The 12,677-nt window shown below is 51.5% G+C and overlaps 1 long non-coding RNA gene across 1 annotated transcript in view; it reads right to left on the minus strand.

Moving 5' to 3' along the window:
• Positions 1-4,249: 4,249 nt before the first annotated feature.
• Positions 4,250-12,677, minus strand: part of LOC133216902 (uncharacterized) — a 448,875-nt gene continuing 440,447 nt past the window's right edge. Inside the window, exon 3 of the long non-coding RNA XR_009726752.1 lies at positions 4,250-4,260. This is a non-coding gene — a long non-coding RNA (uncharacterized LOC133216902). The remainder of the gene's footprint in view (positions 4,261-12,677) is intronic.

Genomic DNA, 12,677 nt, shown 5'->3' on the forward strand with positions numbered 1-12,677 from the left:
GCCAGACACCAGCGAACTGAGTCCCTTCTGCCACACAGGTTTTGCTGACGCATGGTACCTGCCAGCCAAGCATCCCCTGGCACAGCTGGAGCCACAACAGCAAAGAGATGGGCCAGGGCCCTGTGCCCCACGTCAAGTCCAGCCTGTGGCTCCTGGCCAGATCCTTGCACCCTCTGGCTTGCAGCAAGCAGGAACACTTCAAACACCTCTCCATACACCTCGACTCACCTGGGAGGATGCTCCTCCAGCTCTTCTCCTCTCATAAAGAGTGAGGTGAGCAAACATCACAGGGATTTGTGTCCCGGGACCGCTTTTCTCTGCATCATCTCTCTGGCTCATGCAGCACAGTCTCCAACCACCCTCCCTTCTCTGATCTTTTCTCTTTCCTATTTCTGTTTCCACCACGACTTCTCCTCCCTGTCACCTCTATGCATGCCCTCCCTTCCCCCTTTTTATCTCTGGATACCAAAGAAGATTAGACTTTCTTTAATTACATATCTGTTTGTTGGTAGTGTCTCCAAGCTTTGCCTAAAAGCTGCGATGGCTCAGATGTTATTGCGTGCAGGCTTTCTGCTTGGTTACACTTGTTTATTACTCGTTCATTAGCTTTTTTACATTGCTGGAGATCTGAGCCCCTCACATGGCAAAGAAGGCTTGAAGTGACAGCAGTAAAAGCCTCTGCTAGTGAGATTATAGCTGCTTGCTGGCTCGGATGGGCGAGATGGAGAGGGCAAGGGGAGAGCGATGCCTTTGTGCTCAACTGAAAGGCTCCTGTCAGTGTGCGTCAGGCAGCCTCCTGGAAAAAAGGGACTTTCCAAAACCCCATGAGAACTGGTTAAATTAACCCTTTCCCTGGTGGCCACCCCCAAGAGGCTCCAGGCAGAGGCAAGGAGCTGCCTGCACCAGGCTCAGGACCGCATGGCGGGTGGTAAGTGTGCTCAGCACAAACCCTCTACCCTCTTTATGAACAGGTTTATTTTTTTCACATCAGGACAGAAGCCTCAGTACCTTCAATAAGTACAAATTATCAGTCCACCATCAAAGCAGGTCCACCTTGTCCTTATGGCATTCATTCCCAAAGCTCACTTTATGTACATGCTTGGCACCCAGCACCACAGATTCCTCTGCACTGACCAATGGTTCATCCAATCCACATCTCTGCAGCTACCCATGATGGTCCCTTCATTCTTTTCTGCCCTTGTTCCCCCAAGAGCCCATGAGAGAGGAGCAGCAAGGTGATGCTGAGCCTTGCCCCACACATGGTTGGATGCTTCTGCAGCTCCAAGCAGTGGCAGTGGGCAGCAGTGGAGCATGTTTCAGTTAAAACCAAATTATATTTAATGCTGAGGGATCCTGAATTAATGGAGCAGAGAAAACTAGGTGGTGAAGAGGCTGAATGGTCCTAATCAGCTGCTCCACAACAGATTGTACAAACTACCGGTGACCAACCCAAGGTCAGCCAGTTGCTGTGCAGCGCAGAGCCGTAGCACCTACTGCAGAACCACCCCCCAGTTGTGCGTTCTCCCCAGGCTCCCCACCAAATGCAGCCATGGTCAAACAACGCTGCACTCCTCTGACTTGCCCTGGGGTGTGCTGCAGCCAGGTCATTAGGATATCCATGTGTTTGCCGGCAGTTCCTGCAGTCCCATGGGCACCAGGGGGAAGAGCAGCACTGCAATCACCCAGAGTCCTGCTCCTGGGAAAGGGGCTCACTGCTACCGTGGCAGGGGTGTTTACACTTCAACCTGACAGATGGGCCTGGGCTGTGACTGTTTATACAGCATCTCTGAGAGCAACCAGAAGCCCCCTACAAGCTTCCAGTGAGCACTCGCCTCTGCTCCCAGCTGGGTTTCTGGCCTCAGTTCCACGAGCAGGGCAGCATCATGACACGGATGGTGGGGCCCTCCAAACATCTCCTCAGCTTGTCTGTCCCTCCCAAACACTGTTGGCAACATCACTGGGGGACCTTCAGATGTCACTGCTGCATGCAGCACCCTCAGGAACCACCATGTGATGGCTGTGGGGATGCGCCTGCTGCTGGGACACTGGCATGAGGGGTAATAAATCCCTGCAGAAGTGATGGGCCCTGTGGCTCACAGTGCCATAACCAAGCCACGGTGCCAGTAGAAGCAGGCTGGGTGTGACGGGCCCCTGCTAGCTGCCAGCCATGAGCCCCTTGATGAAGCAATGTCATGGCAAGGCTGGCTGCCATTGCCCACACTGCTGTCCCTCAGTGCCCATCCCCATGGCAAGCACTCTGCAAAATCCCACAGGAACTGCATGAACTGGGAGTCTTCTTTGTGCCCTCCTTGGTGGCCAAGGACCTTTCCCTTAAGTGACAGAGAAGAAAGGCATCAGAAGCACACAAGAGCCCTGACATTTTCCCTGAAGCAGCAGCACTGTGCACAGCCTCCTGCCCTTGCCCAGCAGCAGTAGCTCTGCTCTAATGAACGCACCCACTAATGGGCTGGAAGGGTTTTAATTGCTTCCCTGCCACCCCTGCTGCCGGAGCCGGTGCTCTGGGGCACATTCGTGAGAAAGGTTTCCTTTCAAAATTTGCATTGTTCCAAAGGAAGCACATTTTTTCCCAGCTCCTAATGAATATTGCAGATTCCAAGGGCTTGAGGAGATGAATCCTGCCAGGCCAGATCGCGCTCTGCAGAAACACTTTGTCACTAGCTGTTCTCATCATGTGCTCTTTAAAAGCCGGATAAAGTCTAACTCATATGATTATGGACAGCTAATGTCCTCAAAGCCCGCACCGACAGAGTCTCTGGTTTCAGGTCATGGAAATGCCACTGTCACTTCAATGTCTGAATGTCCCAAACACATTGTCAATAGGGATGTGAAATGCCCGGAGTCAAACGAAAGGGAGACAAAGGGAGCGGGGCGGTCAGCGGCTGCTGGACGTGCCTGTCCCGCCTGCATTGGCCCCACACTGCGGAACTTCAGCAGCTTCTTTGGGCACCCGCTTCTTGGTGTCCCCTGAAAAATGGGTAGAAGCCCCTGGGCTGCGCAGCACAGGTACACATTGCTCCAGCACAGCACAGGCAGACATTGTAGTGATGCTTCTCCACCAGTGATGTTTGTGTGTGCACTCATGATGTTTGTACACATTCAGCACACATACAGCACATATCCCATGTGCATCCATCATGCATCCCACATGCATGGAGCATGCATCCAGCACACACCCGGCATGCATCCAACACTCATTCTTGACCATCCGTCAATTTGCAACCCTAACCAGTCTATGATTCTATTCATCCAGCATGTATATGGCACTCACCAAGCATGCAACCAGCACACATTCCGCATGCATTCAGCATACATCTGGCACACTCCTGGCATGCACTGGCATCTGGAAATCTTTCTGTGCTCTGTGCAGTGCCAGTCAGAAGCCAGGGTGATGGGCAGTGTCCCAGAAAGCTGTTTAATGTGCACGGGCATGGGCATGCTAATTGCATGGGTGGGATGTGAACATAAACACAGGCGATGAGCACATTAGTAATAATCACAGCCATACATTTAGAAATGGAGGAACAGTTTCTATCCCAGTTGAAGTGATTTTAAGGAAAGCTGAAATGGAGGTAGCAGCACATCTGAGCCCTGTTAAATTAATCATTAGATGAATTTGATGCCTCTTTTTTAGGTGAGCTAAATAATTATATCACTTCATTTCCAGAGGTAAGACATCTCTCTAAGGAACAGGGATGTAAAGGTGAAAGCCCATTGTACCTCACATAGGTCAGGATTCACATGCTTGGAGCAGCACTGTTCCAGGGTTGCCGTCAGCTGTCAGTACAAGACCTGCTGATGAAGAGCAACTGGATGGTATCACCCCAGGAGCAGTGGCTTGTGTAGGCATTTAGGGAAGGAAGGAAGGGTTGCAGAAGAGCTGGGGCAGCTGCTGGATGCAACCAGTGAGCACAGGGCAGGGCAAGGTTGGGGCCAGCCTTGGTGGGATGCACCTAGGTCTCGGCATCCCTGAAGCACCCCTGTTTCAGCATCCTGCTGCATCTGTACTGGGACTGACATTTCCAGCTCTGCAGCTGGAGCCATTTAGATAATGCCGGTAGCACCTGGATAATATTTACCAACTGCACTAAGTTAATACTTTTCTCTTTCATAGTGTCAAGATGTCACATTTCATGACAAATTATTATAATATTCGCCGCAAGCGTATTACTTGTTGTACTTCTTTAAGGTGCAATGTATTTACAAATACCAACGGAGCATTGCAGCGCAAGTAACACACCTCTCACGCTTGGAGGATGCTCCTATGTTGCCGCTGATATTTACTAGTAACATCTACAAATATTTGCAGAAGGAAGTCAAACTTTGGCCCTGTGAACCAAAACGTTTTGCCTTTGCTGAAAGAAAGGTGGAAGAAGACTCCTGCTGTGGGAGCGAGCCCCTGGGAGGGGGGGCAGGAAGCAAATCTGCACTATTTATTATTATTATTCATTAGGAATAATCACCTCGACCACCTGGCAGAAGCAAGGAAGCCAGCTCTCACTGGAGCTGTGGCAGGACAGGGCTTGGGGCCCTCAGGGAGTAGCAAGGGGCTGTTACCCCCCTCCCTTTTCCCTTTTTTTCTATAATTGACACAATAATTTTCCTCTCCGCCTTGCTCTGTGTTTTAATCACCTTTAGCATCAGGCATTTCTCAGGTCATTTGGACTTTTCAATCTCATTGCATTCCCCCAGCAGCCTTTCGGGCCCTGAACAACACAAACACCAAGATTAAAGCTCATTTTTAATCTCTGGTATTTTTGGTAGTTCTTTTTGGACTGCTGTTTCTTATTCCTCCGATCCACTTCATGGTAATCGCATCTTAGATCGTTTAAATGCTTTCATTTTGCAAATGCTCTCCCTGGGAAACAGGAGACAGACAAGTTGTTTGAAAACCCTCAGCGTTAGTCACTTCCCAGTTTTATTTATTTTGTTTGTTTGTTTTAAAACTGTCAGTGCAAAATGAACTGCAATGGTTGACCATCCGAAAAACAGTTCCGTGATGAAATCTAATTTTTGTATGGGGAGACCCATAAAAAATCCCTCATTTCAATTCTTACACAATCAAATTTTAAGGCAGAAACATGAGTATTGGTTTCCTGGTCTGGCTTCTTTTCATTATTAAAAGAAAAAAAGAATAGACAAAGAGTAATAACTGTACACAGCCTCATATAAAAACAAATGATTCAAGTCAATTCCCTTTGAAATTAAACCAGTGACAATGCCATTGAACAGCAGTAGCTTGGAGATGTTCTGTTGGAATGAAGTCCATGCAGGTCCCCAAAATCAGGGGTGTCTCCGCCTGATCCCCTGTTTGTCACAGGTAATAACTCCGTATTACTGTTCACCTCTCATGCTAGCATTAAGTGGCTGAGAGCACAAAGGGATCCACTCTGTCATACAATAGCCCTTGACATCCTTCCGCTGCCTGGCAGAGCAAGACGCTATGCTCTGCGAGGCTGTAACAGCACTGGAGTAAATGTGAATAACAATAGTTGTTGTTATTGGAACCAGCAACTAAATGCAAAAAGCATGTGTTTACTTTGTTGTGCTCGACACCATTATTTATAGTGGTCTGCCAACTGAGGGGCGAGAAAAACAGCTTCATTTTAGAAAGAGCTAGCATCCATGGAGTTTTAGCATCACAGCATGGGAATGCTGCATTGGTGCCTTCCACAGCATCCTCGTAGCACAGACTCCATGGCCAGTCCAGAGTCCCTGGGGACCCCAGGGCTCCCCCCAGCTCATCGCTGCAAGGCGCCAGGCTGCTCCTTTAAGCAGTAAATAGGTCAGCAGCGGGGGTCCCGCTCCCCACACTGACATGATCGGCGGCAATGAGGTCGCTTTCACGCTGCTCGGCTCCTGCCGTGCGCTTGTCAGGAACCATCGCTTCCGAGCCAGGGGCCACGAGCCCTGCACAGCCCCTGTGCCCCTACCCTTGGATAATGGGCTGGGTGGAGGCAGGGTGCTCTCCCCTTGCTGGCACAGGGGCTGCATTACAAAACCCACTGCTCAAAGGGGTAAACCAAGCCCTTTGCTTGTCTTCTTGGCCAGCGGCATTGCTTCCCTAGTGGGGTCGTTGCCAAGTGTTCATCCACTGCTTCATCTCATTACAACTGCTCAGCCAGGGATCTGCTCTGGGTGGGAGTATTTGGGTCAGTGGGTTTTGCAAGCGTGTCCTAGAGATGGTCAGGCACATATTTAGTGTTTGGTCACCCAGCCCCATGTCCATCTGTCTGCATCCTCCCAGGTGGATATCATAGGGCTGGGGTGGGGTCTCAGGACCCTCATGCCAGTGGGAAAGGGCTGCAAGAGACAGACAGAGTTGGGATCATTCTAGTCTCCTCCTGTTTTCTTTTGCACAAAGCTGAATATTTTATCTGGCTGCGTGCATCGTCCCTGAACTTAAAAATAGCTGGGTTCCTTCCTGGTGGAATGGAGCAGTTTGCTTTTTCTAGATTTATCACACAGATTTCTCATTCCCCTCACACCCAGTAATTGCTCCTGGAGACAGGAAGGTGAGGAGAGCGTTTTGTGCATGGCTTTGCTTGTCCCTGCACACACACACGCCGTCAAGTACCGGCGCACTCCTCCATGCCAACACCACCACATCAGCACGCAACTGCTGATGGAGCAGGTTTTGGCACGTAAATGTTTGCCATCTTCACTGGGTCCAGTTTGAGATGTTGCTCCAGGCTGAAGGGGCGCCCAGCATGTGTCATGAAGGGGATGAGGGCCTCATTCTTGTTCTTTAATAAGGAGGCACCCCCATGTGTAACCCTGTTGTGAGCTAAGGCCAAGGGGCTTGCACAGCCAGGCTGCTAATGGGACATGCCAGTCTGTGTTCATCAAGCAGAGAAAGGTGCAATATGCAGTTCTCAAAAATAAATGGAGTTTTGGAGACGTCTACTGAAGTTTGGTTGATTCTCCTGATATATCCCATTCTCTTTGACTTGCAAATCAGGCCGAGATTTCAGGAGAACAATCCTCCAACTGACATTTGAGCTATTTCCAGGAGTCATCTGTATTGTTACCCTTCTCTGAGTGTTCCTTGCTGCTGACACCAAGAAGCAGAAGGACTGAGCTCTTCACAGCCACCCCTGCAGTGTGTCAGGATGGGGACCTGTGTTGATTATTTAAAGCACATTGGAGCATCTCCCTCCCAAAGAGCAGCCGCTCCATGGCGGGCTTCTCCCCTGCCTATGAGATAGCTTGCACAGCCACATGACACAGCCTCAGGACAGCACTTGCCCTAATTGCTCAGCCCTGGAAGGAGTTTCAGCTTTGCAGACAGATTAAGCTGGAGTCTTGGAGCTGCGGGCTGGTTGTTTGAACAAAGTAGGATGCAATTTCTGTTCTCTCTCCTGTCTTAGGGAGGTCGCTGCTGTCTGCTAGAGCCGTCCATGGCGATCTTGCCCACAGGGACAGTGAGTGTAACAAGCACAGACAGACTTACAGACACAGAATCTCAGTTTCCTGCTTCTGTGCAAGTGTTTGGGGAGTCACAGAATGGGGAGGAGGTGGCACACCTGAGCTCAGCTAAACACTGGCTGTGCTGCTGTGGCTGCTTTGCAGCCTGGCCCATCCCTGTCACCTCGTTGACAGTTGTGTCTCTGTCACACACACCATGCTCTCCAGCCCTGCAGCTGCATGAGACAGAGATGGGTAAGGACATGCTGATGGAACTCAACACAACAACATCCCGGTAAGCAGAAGCGGCATGTGCCAGACTCAGTAACCCTCTTGCTGGCCGCCCCTCGCAGCCACTGACAGAGCTGCTCTGACATTTGCTGCCCCAGCTTCTCTTTAGAAGGAATAGGGTGTTCTAGCAGTGCAAAAGCCCACTCCTGAGCTAGAAATGATGGGAAACCTGTTCTGTAGAGATGCCTGCTTACGAAGACTGATCCCTTTCCCTGGAAGCATTGAAGTCCTGCCATGTGGTGAATGTTCCATCCCTGGCAGTGTTCAAGGACAGGTTGGACAGAGCCTTGGGTGACATGGTTTAGTGTGAGGCATCCCTACCCATGGCAGGGGGCTGGAACTGGATGATCTTAAGGTCCTTTTCAAACCCAACCATTCTGTGATGCTATGCCACATGCTCCAGAGGGGACGGGAGGATGGAGCTGTGCAGCTCCACGGCATCTTGTCTAACTGGTGCCAGGGCATGACCTGAAGTGAAAAAAAGGTCTCCACGTCCCCTTGCTAAGCCCACACCCACACCTCCTGGGCACCTTCCTTCAACCAAATGCAGAATTTTTCCCTGTCCCTGTCACAAGGAGCAGCAGCCCCTGCTTGGGAGCGGAGGGGCAGAGGACACCTTACCTTGGCAGTGGTAGCAGGGGGTCTGGAGCACAGCCTTAGAGCCTTAAAAGTGAAGCCAGTCTCCTGCCCTGTTCTACTCCCTGTGAAGTTTTTGCTCTCACATTGCTGAGTGCTAAACACACATGAACCTGGGCCCCACTTGTTTACAGGCTGCTGTGACCAGCTTCCAGAGTGCGTTTATAGAGAGCCCTGTACGTGCTGCATGCGGGTGAACTTTTCCCTCCCCCCCAACTCTCCCATTCTCCCCGCCACGTCTCTCCACCATACGGACACAGCTGAGCAGCTACTAGATATTCAGAGCCGTGAAGGTTGATAAACAAAAGTGAGATAGGACATGGCACCAGAAAGACCTCAGCTAATGGAATTTTTAAGCTACTTAATTTGGGGGCTTGTCAACCTTGACAGCAACCCTTTAATAAATGATGTGTTGTAATTCCCACCGAGTTCACTAGGTGTGGGGACCGGTGCTCTTCAGAGACGGATCCAGCCGCCGGAGACCCCTGCACACACTGAGCCCAGCGGTTCGGTGCGGGGGTTCCTGGGCTGCGGCGGGTCCGGCTGAGGCTCAGCACTGCCCCATCACCCCCACTGCTGCCCAGCACTGGGACGGGGGCTCTCCATGGTGAGTCTGGTGGTTGGCAGCGAGGGTCTCGATGAAGCTCGTCCCGCAGCCTTTGGCAATGCTTCACAGGTGCAAAGCAGAGACCCCGACCGTCTGTGTGACTGCTCTGACTTCGGTCCCTGCTGCTCCTGCACCGGACACCGACCCACGGCCCCCGAGTAAATCACTCACACAGCACCACACCCCCCCCACACCACCCCCTCCAGACCCATGTGCTTTCCGTCGGAAAACAACCCCGATGTGCCAAGGAGTGCGAGTGCCATCCAGTGTCTGCCGGCGGGCAGCGGCCCCGGCCCCGAGCGGGGACAGCGCGGGGACAGCCCCGGCCGTGCTGTGACTGCAGCTGAGGGCTGGGTAAAGGCGGGTCCCCAGCCCTGGGCTTCCTTTGCGTGAAGGCAGGGGTGGAAGTCACCTCTCTGTCTGTGGCATGGTCCCCAGCCCCGGAGGATGTGGTCCCACCATGTTCCCACCGAGCCCAGTTAAACCAACAAGCAAAACCCCAGTCTGTGGTGTCCCCCAAAAGGGGCTACAGCCATCACCAGGGTGTCAGGGCTGCCCTGACAGGGAGACAGCAGCAGGGTGCTGGAGAAGGCTGTGAGCAGAACACCAATCACAGTATCACAGTATGTTAGAGATTGGAAGGGACCTCAAAAGATCATCTAGTCCAATCCTCCTGCCAGAGCAGGAACACCTAGATGAGGTTACACAGGAACGTGTCCAGGTGGGTTTTGAATGTCTCCAGAGAAGGAGACTCCACAACCTCCCTGGGCAGCCTGGTCCAGTGTTCCGTCACCCTCACTGAGAAGAAGTTTCTTCTCAGGTTTAAGTGGAACCTCTTGTGTTCCAATTTGTACCCATTACCCCTTGTCCTTTCATTGTTTGCCACTGAGAAGAGCCTGGCTCCATCCTCGTGACACTCCCCCTTTATATATTTATATACACTAATAAGGTCACCCCTCAATCTCCTCTTCTCCAAACTATAGAGACCCAATACTGCAGGGTGGATGAGTGGACTCACAGCCCAGTGATGTAGTGAGGGTCCTCTGCCCTGGCATCTCTGTCCTGGCTTTCAGGGCTGCAGGGTGTCCCTCTGGTCCCAGAGGACCAGGGGGCTCAGGTCTCTTGGATGTGCAGGATGTTTTACATCTCCCATCTGCTTCCCCGCCAGCACTGCCATCTGGCTCTTTCCCAGCCGGCATACTTTCTTCCTGATGCCTTGCATCTCCACCAGGCTCAGCAGCTTCAGCACATGTGGAGCCCCATCTTCTGCTGTCGTTTCCAAATCTCCAGCGGCCCAGGGCTCATCTCTGTGTTCTGGCTGGGACAGTGCTTGTGGCTATCATTCATGAGGGGTTAGTGCTATCTTCTACCTTTTTCTGCTTTCTGCCCCAAATGCTGACACAGCATCCTCTCCCCACTGGGAAACCCCTGGGCAATGCCCAGCAGGTCTGCTGGACCTCCTGCTTTACTCTATTAGACTGAGCTGTTCTGTGTCATTCCCCGTGGAGCCTTTAGGACCCATAAAAAGGGCAAGACTTCCAAAAGCGCTGATAGGGTTTGGAGGTGGAGAGTGTCACAGCATGACCATGCTGTTCCACTGCTTATCCCTTTCAGCTCAGACTGGTCCAGCAAGGCCACAGAGCTGGGAAAGGGCAGGTTTGTGAATAACAGATATGAGCCTGTATCCACCCTGTAGAATGTGGGCTGGGGGGTCCGGGCATGAGAGGAGAAAAGGGCTTCCAGAGCTGTGTGCCACCAGGATGGAGATTAGAGCAACTCTGAAACCAATTTTCAGTCACTTGCTGGAACCATGTACCACAACAAAATGATGAGGAGCAGGCCAGAACCCATTAAATCCCCACATTGAGCTGAATATGTGCCATGCCTGCATTTTGCCATGAGCAAAGGCTCCTGCGGAAGGGTTCAGAAAACTCTAGCCTTGTTTTCTCTCCGGATGCTGCCCTTGGAGAGACGGTCTCACCCCAAGGTGCACACCAGAGTTGTTCCACCAAAACACAGACATCACCTTGCAGAGCTCCACTCCCATAAGACACTGAGGATGGGCTGGAAAAGGGTCTCCTGTATCCCTGGGATGATACCCTAGTCCCCAACCCCTGGGCTGCAGGGTGCAAAGCTGCCAACATCTCTAGGGTCACTCTATGCCTCTAGCCCTGAAGCAAAAATGTCTCCAACTAGAAGTATTCAGCAGAATTAGCTGAAATTCCTGAGTAGGTGTGAGACGGCTGAAATCACATTTTAAAGCAAATTTCTCATTTCCCAAATCACTCTTGCCTGCATTTAGAAACGTGAGCAGGAGGCCCTCAGTCTTGTGGGAAGAGGGGAGTTGATGACGAGCCAGAGGACTGGGCAGGATCAGCAGCATCAGGACCCATGCCGGGCCGGGGCTGGGGCTGCCGGGCCAGATGGCTCCAAAGGCTGCAGGGCTGCATGGTGCTGCAGTAGATGCTGCCCGGAGCCATGGCCAGCTGAGCCGAACACCAAATTGCACTTTCTGGAGCTTTATAGACAGCAAAATTAATTTTTTAAAAGTCCCTCTATGATCTCTGGTATCAAGCGTTTGGCTGAGGAGTCAGATGGGCTCCAGCCACCCGGCCCCGCATCCAGATGGCAAGGAAAGGCAGGGAAACCAGAGCCCCCTCCAGCTGGGAAAGATGGGGGTGGCAGGGCCACAGTTACCAGAGTGTGCTGGCAACCCTTGCAAGAGTCCAAGTGGAGAGGGATAGGCAATGGTGGGGATGGATGGCAAACAGCTCAGAGAGCCCCGAGCCTGACCTGCCGCTTGGCTCTTCCCTTTCCAGCTGTCTGGAAATGGGTAAATCCCCTCCTCACTCCAGTCTGGCAGTGGGGAGCTGCACATCCACCTCTCCAGTGTTTCTGTAGGAGCTTCAATGCCCGGGTGTTTGCTTTGCAATCTGCAACAGCTTTTCTCCTCTTCCTGTTGCTTGACATAAACTTTCTAGAGAGGCCTGATGGACGTTGCTCATCTTGCAGGAGGGGGGAAAGCACGCATGAGCTTCAGTGATGTGCCAAGTTCCTCTCTTCTGTGGGTCCCTCCGCGGCCTTCCATGGCTGCCCAGATGGATGGCATGCTCGCTGGGAAATGCCAGCCTCTGCTTTCCCAGCCAGGGTGGGTCAGAGCACAGGGGGAAGCAAAATTTCACCAGTCCAAGCAATTACTCAGGATTTTATCACTTGAAACTGAAAACAGAGTCTATAAATAACCAGGATCTCTGTCTTAATAGCTGTATTTCAGCGTATTTTTAATTACCATTTTATGAATGGGTGCATTAGAGTATATTTAAATACCAACTTAGCCATGCTGTTAATGAGGCAGGATTGTTAGAGGCCAGGTCTGGCTATATATTACTTCGGTATATACATATGCTTCGACATCACATTTAAAAATTAGCTATTTCAAGCGTAAAATTATAATTGGTTTGTCTAATAAAAGGATAAATAAATATCTATTTAACTTCATTACTGTCAAAGGCAGGAGGCTTTTCTCCATTGTCTCCTTAGGGTTTTATGGCAGAAAAGCTAATTAGCTGTAATTGGGTGGATCCGAGGCGAATGAGGCAGGCGCAGCAGTAGTGCTGGCTGGGAATGGGGCACCCGTGCCTTTCCCGGACCGGTGTCCCCATCTCTGTGGGCCAGCAGTCCCTCATACCACAGGCTCTGCCCTGCATCCAGCTCTACT

Source organism: Neopsephotus bourkii, unplaced genomic scaffold, assembly GCF_033783945.1.
Source record: "Neopsephotus bourkii isolate Nb327-2 ecotype Australia unplaced genomic scaffold, CSIRO-AGI_Nbou_v1 NB_1067, whole genome shotgun sequence".
Taxonomy (NCBI): domain Eukaryota; kingdom Metazoa; phylum Chordata; class Aves; order Psittaciformes; family Psittacidae; genus Neopsephotus; species Neopsephotus bourkii.